Source organism: Nematolebias whitei, chromosome 3 (assembly GCF_014905685.2).
Source record: "Nematolebias whitei isolate Nwh7 chromosome 3, NemWhi1, whole genome shotgun sequence".
Lineage (NCBI taxonomy): Eukaryota > Metazoa > Chordata > Actinopteri > Cyprinodontiformes > Rivulidae > Nematolebias > Nematolebias whitei.
In genome coordinates, this window is record NC_056500.1 from 38876361 (window position 1) to 38882732 (window position 6372).

The following is a 6372-nucleotide window of genomic DNA, read 5'->3' on the forward strand; positions in this document are numbered from 1 at the left end:
AACAGCACCGATACCTGTTAAGACTCATTAGGAGTAAATTATTGATGCTGTTTAGCTGTTTCTGTTCCTGCAGGGCGTGCTGGAAGAGTTCAGCCAAATGTAAACAAACAGTTTAATCACAGCTAAAAGCTACAGCTGTATGATTATATTTCTTAATAGAACAACGGTGTGAGCGTTATATTAATGTCTGGCATTCGGTGCATGCAGACAGAGGAGGGCGAGTGGATCAGTGAGGCCACAAACTGTCCCTGCAGGATGAAGGTTCAACGAAGCGTTAACGCTGCCGCACGGATCAGGGCCGACCAAACACACGCTCATAGGTTCTGATCACAAGTTATATTCTACATGCCTGGAATCATCAGACACATGACTGAAGGGACAGATTTGTCCAATTTAGCAGAAAGCATAATGTTTATTTTCCGGCGTGTAAAATCTAAGTTTATCTGAACGCCCTCCGGGAAATGATTCCGATATGAGGATAAACAGTAATTAGGTTTGAGAAGAAGATGAAAATGTCAAATCTGAATGTTCAAATGATGAAAAAAGAGTGAGGTAAACAGCTGTATGCTCTTTGGAAGAAATCCTAAAATAATGAGCTAGCAGATCCTGCGAGCTTTACAGACAGGAGTGACATCATCATGGCCCGCCGTGAAACTGGCGTTAGTACTGACAAAAGAAGCATGCTGCAAATTACATAGAATGAGTGAGCATGTCTTCAGAAAGTGCTACTTTAAAATCTAAACTAAGGTGACCAGATTTCTGAAGGTAAATCTGGGGACATTTTCAGCTCGAAGACCAAAAACGATGAAATTTTATCAAGATGAAATTAAAAATGGGGACAGTTACAGTTTCATTTATTTATACATATTTATTCATGTTTAAACAATAAAAATCAAATATAACAGCAGGAATGTGTCTCCACACTGTTAACATTTGCTAAGAGTAATAAAATGAATAAAGTAATAGTAGTAGTAATAGAGTACTAAAACTGGGGGGAGGGTCAAGGGTATATACTAGTAAGTGAGCGTGCATACCTTGTGAGCGAATGAGAACATGTGTGTACTTACATAGGTGTGTTTAAGTACACAGTGTATGGTTATGTAGATGATGTGTATTTATATTGTGTGTATGTGTGAGGTGAAGGTCAGGTCAGTCCGCTGACATGAGCTCATCTCTGGTTCTGCGAGGCCTCCTCTGTCTGAAGAGCCATCAGCCATGGAGGTCTGGAACAGAAGAAGAGCAGAAAAGGTTACGCACAAAACTGAAAGAGCACAGATAATAGTAAAGAGAAATACTTAAAACATGAGAAATAAGACACAGTTTAGTAATATGATTATATACCTATTATTTTCTTTATATTTGTTCTTCCACTTGTTTCATTGTCACTCAAACAACTGCCTCTTCTGCAGTTAAAGTACATGAACCTGACGCCCAGCTCAGAGGAAGAACTTCTGTCCTCTCAACTCGCTCTCACCAGTATAGGCACTCTGTCATCACTCACTACATTACCAGTCAAACCACTTCATCAGTTCATCTCTTGAACTTTAATTGTAAATATTTTACATCATAAACGTGAACATGAACTAAAGAGCAACAATCTGAAGAGCCGACCAGGACGTAGAAATGGAAACTCTGCTGGAAATTTCTCAGTAAAATGACACTTCTCTTCTTTGAATGAGCATCTTGTCATTCAGTCTCATCGTTCTTCTTTCCTCTCCTCCTTTTTCTTTGCTACACTTTCTGCTCTTTTCCTTCTCTTTGCTTTATCAGTCTTCCTATTTTCCTGTGCTCTCATTCACTCGTTTTTCTGTCAGTCTTTGTATTTTTCTTCTCTCTTTAACATTTCTTTCTGTTCGTCTATTTCCCTCCTCTCTCCTCATCTATAAGTCTTCCACTTCTCTAAAGCAGACATAATATAATCACAACTCTCTCTAAAAATATTAGAACATATATAACATACTGAAAATTGACTATTTAACAAAGAAAACAAGATTTTTGTTTCGGAAACCCTTTAGAAGTTGACAAGTTTTAGATAAAAAAAACTGGGGTTATCCTAGTATAATCTTATAATTAGCATTATTTTAAATTATTTAGAGCCCATCATAGCACAGAAACAGCACTGGTGAAAGTAACTAATTATATTCTCGTGGCCTCTGACAATGGACAGGTGTCTCTCTGGTCCTGTTAGACCTCAGTGCTGCATTTCATACAGTTCATCATAATAATTTATTACACACCTAAGCCTGAAAGTCTATGTTCACAATTCAATTCAATTCAGTTTATTCATATAGCGCCAAGTCGCAACAGAATCATCTGAACAGAAACATTCATATATATAAAGTAAGTTAACACTATTTATCTGAGGAGCCAGCAGATTGATTTGAGTTTTAATAATTTAGCAAAACAACTCATAGCTAGCTCTGAAAATATAAACTAAAGGTCACCAATCAATTCTAAAACATCTTACTTTGGATGAACCCTTGGCGCGTGCACCCTCATGAAACATGCAACGTGTCAAGTCTAAACCTTCTTAAATGAGCCTTGAAGTTCTTCATCCTGTTATGATTTCTTCCTCTCTCTCACTCGAGCTGCAGTTACTTCCTGTGCTCTCTTACTGACCTGTTTGTTAATAAAAGCTTGATTTGGGTCCTCATCTTTAGTAAAACTAAACACACCTCAGCCCTATTTTATTTATTTTTTTGTACCTGTTCACAGCTGACAACGCTAGAAACATTTCCTACTGCGACAGAACTTCATCACGGCAAGGATCAGCCCAGTTCAAACAAAATAAATCTGTTCATACATGCCATATCACAGGAGAGCTCCCCGTCAGTGTTGGCAAACTCGCGCTGCTCTTCTTCTTCTGTTTTAAAGGTGGCGCGCTGCTCTTCTTCTTCTGTTTTAAAAGCGGCGCGCGGCTCTTTTTCTTCTTCTCTGTCTGTAACGTTAGCGCTGAAGCGCCGGCGCGACCAGTTGCTACAGGGCCAACGTAAATAGCGGTTGTTGAGCGCAACTGCACTCGCGCACTTTATAACTTTTTTTTTTCTCGTTCATAAAACGCTCAAATCGGGGTCCTTTTCGGGGACAGCGTTTGCCGGGGACAGGCTGTCCAAAACGGGGACTGTCCCCGAAAATCGTGGGCATCTGGTCACCCTAATCTAAACCAAACTGAGAAAGAACCTGCAGCTACCTGATAAGTGCAAACACATTGACTGCTTGTGTTCTGGTGACCTGTAGAAACAGCAATGGGTCAATAAATGGGAGCAATTACTTTAAATTGATAGTAAATTCTCTTTACTGTTCTGTTGTGCTTTATTGCCAGAAATCAGTTAGCACACGGAAATAAAACCTACATTGTTTCAGTAAATGCAGTAAAATAAAGTACAGCTGCTTCTCTGGTGTTTTTATTGTTAAACATGGTGGAAAACACTTTTTTCTTCGTGTTTTGAATGGCATCAAAATGTGGCTTCCATGTTTCCGGTCGAGCTAGGCAGAGCTAGTTAGCATTTTGTTAGCTTCAAAGAAGCGCAAAAGAGTTTACAAATGAAACCTGTCCACCAGCCTGAATTCATCAACATCTGCCCGTCTTCAGGAGACGATGGTGTAGCTCCCAAAGTCCCCCTGCACTTCAGATCGTGGCTCAGACAGCCACTTCTACAGAGACATTCGCCGTTGCATGAGATGAAAGTGAACGGTGTCACTTGCCGAGGCTGTCCTCGTCTTCTACCTCTCTTTGCTGCTGGCTCCTCGTTCCCTGGCTCCTCTGTCTTCTGAACGTCCTGTCTGACCTTCAGGTGCCAGGCTGTCTGCGCAGCCTTCCCAGGTATTGGTGCTGATGCTGCACAGCGTCCGCTCTCTTGCAGACATCTTTAAAAACCAAGAGCAGTTGTTGAGCAGTTCGAGAGCCTTTGGCTGGCTCCACATACAAGAGATCCTTCATCCATTCTTCTGACGTGGACCAGTCATTGTAGGTGCCTTCCTCAGTTAAGAGTGAACATGCTGTTCATGTTGGTGCATTCCAAAACCTCTGTGCCCGATCCTGCCTCTGGATGTGCAGGATGCACCTGGACATGCTGAGTCTAGTCTCATGCTCGATGGTCCATGCTTCACCACTGTAGAGGAGAGTGCTGAGGACACAGGCCTGATGGAGGCACAGATTGGTCTTCTCAGGGAAACTGGAATTGTACCACTCTTTTGCAGAGGGGAATAACCCATAGAGCTGAGGTACGTGAAGCTCTACACGATAAGGAGAAGATGCCAAAAGGCATCAGAGCAGAGACGCAACCTTACTGTACTCCACTAATGACTGGGAAGAGCTCAGATGTTGCGCCGTTGAATCCAGCTTTAATTTATTTCTTTAAAAGCATCAGTTAAATGTCTGTACCTGCACTTTTATGGGTTCTGTATTGAATCTGCAAACCACTGACTCACACTGAGACACACGAGTGCCGTGGCTTAAAAGCAGCTACCGTCAGATTTCTTTCTTCGTGTCGCTCCAACTGAACTGCTTTAGTTCTTCCACACAACTCAAAATTGTTGATTTTTTTATATATAAATATATTAGGCCCTTTTTATGAACGACAATTCCATAGCATGATGCCACCGCCACCTTGCTTCGTTGTAAGAGTGTGTTTTATTGGAATGATGAGGTACTGGGTTTGGTTTAACTCCTTAGTACTTTTTGTAAACAATAAAGTAATTGTGTGGCTCCATCGTCATGCAGGATTGTAAACAACTTCCTCATCCTTAGCCCACCGCTGCAGCGACTCTTACTGTGACAGATGAAGGCAGCAAATGTCCCACGTCCTCTCCAGACTGAGCTGAACACAGCACCTCAGACTGAAGAAGTCTTTCGGATGAAAGACGAAACGTTTCTACATTTTTTTTTTTTGTTTTATTTTATGAACATCCAGAGGACGAGACTTAACTTCTTTAGATTTTTCCACCTGGATTATTGAGCATGCATCAGGTTGTCCTGTTCAGGGTTTACAGAGACGCTGGGAAAATGCAGCTCTGTCGAGCATTATCTCAGCCGGGCTTCTCCTCAGCGTATGCACGACTGGTACTGTAAATAGAGCTCACAGGATCAGCTACCCAGCTACCCTGCAGAATGTCTACGTAAATATGTGCTTGTTTGTGCGAGGTGTTTTTTTCAATATTAGGGGTTTTTCTCAGCCAAGAAAAAAGTCTAATAGGAATTTTTTTCGCCTCCAACTCCTACGTGTGTCCAGTTAATCACTGTTTTTTGTCTGTCCAAACAGGTCTCACTTGTAAATGAGTCTTCGAGGCTCAATGTGATTTATCTGTTTAAATAAAGGTTGAATGAATGAACGTTCAGCTCATTCTGAGGTTGGTTTAATTTTTGGCTTTTGTCACTTTTATAATTTTCTAAATATTTAAACCAATGTACAAATATTTTCCTCTAAGAAAGACACCGAAAACCTTTAATTCTTTCACCAACATTGTTCTTTATAAAATCTGCTTTAACGTACAACTTTTGTTTTTTGCCTTATACTGTTAGCTTGTAGCTACCTCTCTGCTAATTTTAGCTTTTAACTAACCCTTTTCTACTTCCTGCTTTTATCAGACTTTTGCAACTTTAAGCTTCCATTTTGCTCATTTTAAAGCTTTTTCCAACTACTTTTTCTACTTTAACCTTTAGCTTACATTTTGCTGCTCTTAACTACCATTTCCTAAACTAATTTTTATCTAGTTTTTTTTTTAGTAGTTAGCTGGCCTTTTGCTACTTTCAGCTAACATTTAGCTATTGTTTCGATATTTTAGCTTTCAACTATTTTTTGCTACTTTTAGTTAACATTTTGAAGCAGCACATTTTGTCTTCCTTAAACTACCATTCTGCTACTTTTAATGTTTAGCTATTGTTACCTTTACCCTTTAGCTATTTTTAGCTACTTGTAGCTAATGGTTTGCTGCTTCTAGCTAAATTTTTGATGCAGCATTTTTTTGTCTTCTCATGCTACATTTTGTTATTAGCTCCCTGTCTCTACGTTAGCTTTTAGCTGACCTTTTCAATTCAGCTTTAGCTGATTTTAGTTCACATTATTATGTTATTAAAAGAAGCAAAAGGTGAGAGAAAGATTTGCCTAAAGAATTTTTTCTCTAACACACTATTGACTTTTGCTTCTTTTAAAGCTGGTTCAGTATAGAGTTGCATTCGGGCCTAAATAATCTGACCCGACCTGGACCCAGCCCATAGCCATTTTGTCCAAGCCCGACCCGATAAACCAACTCTAATTAGAGGTTCGAACCAGAAAAATAAATAAAATAACTTTTTTTTAATTATTAAGATTTTACTGCTTTTGTAAGCAAATCAGTTTGACATATTTTAAAAACTTAATGAAAGGAAGATAT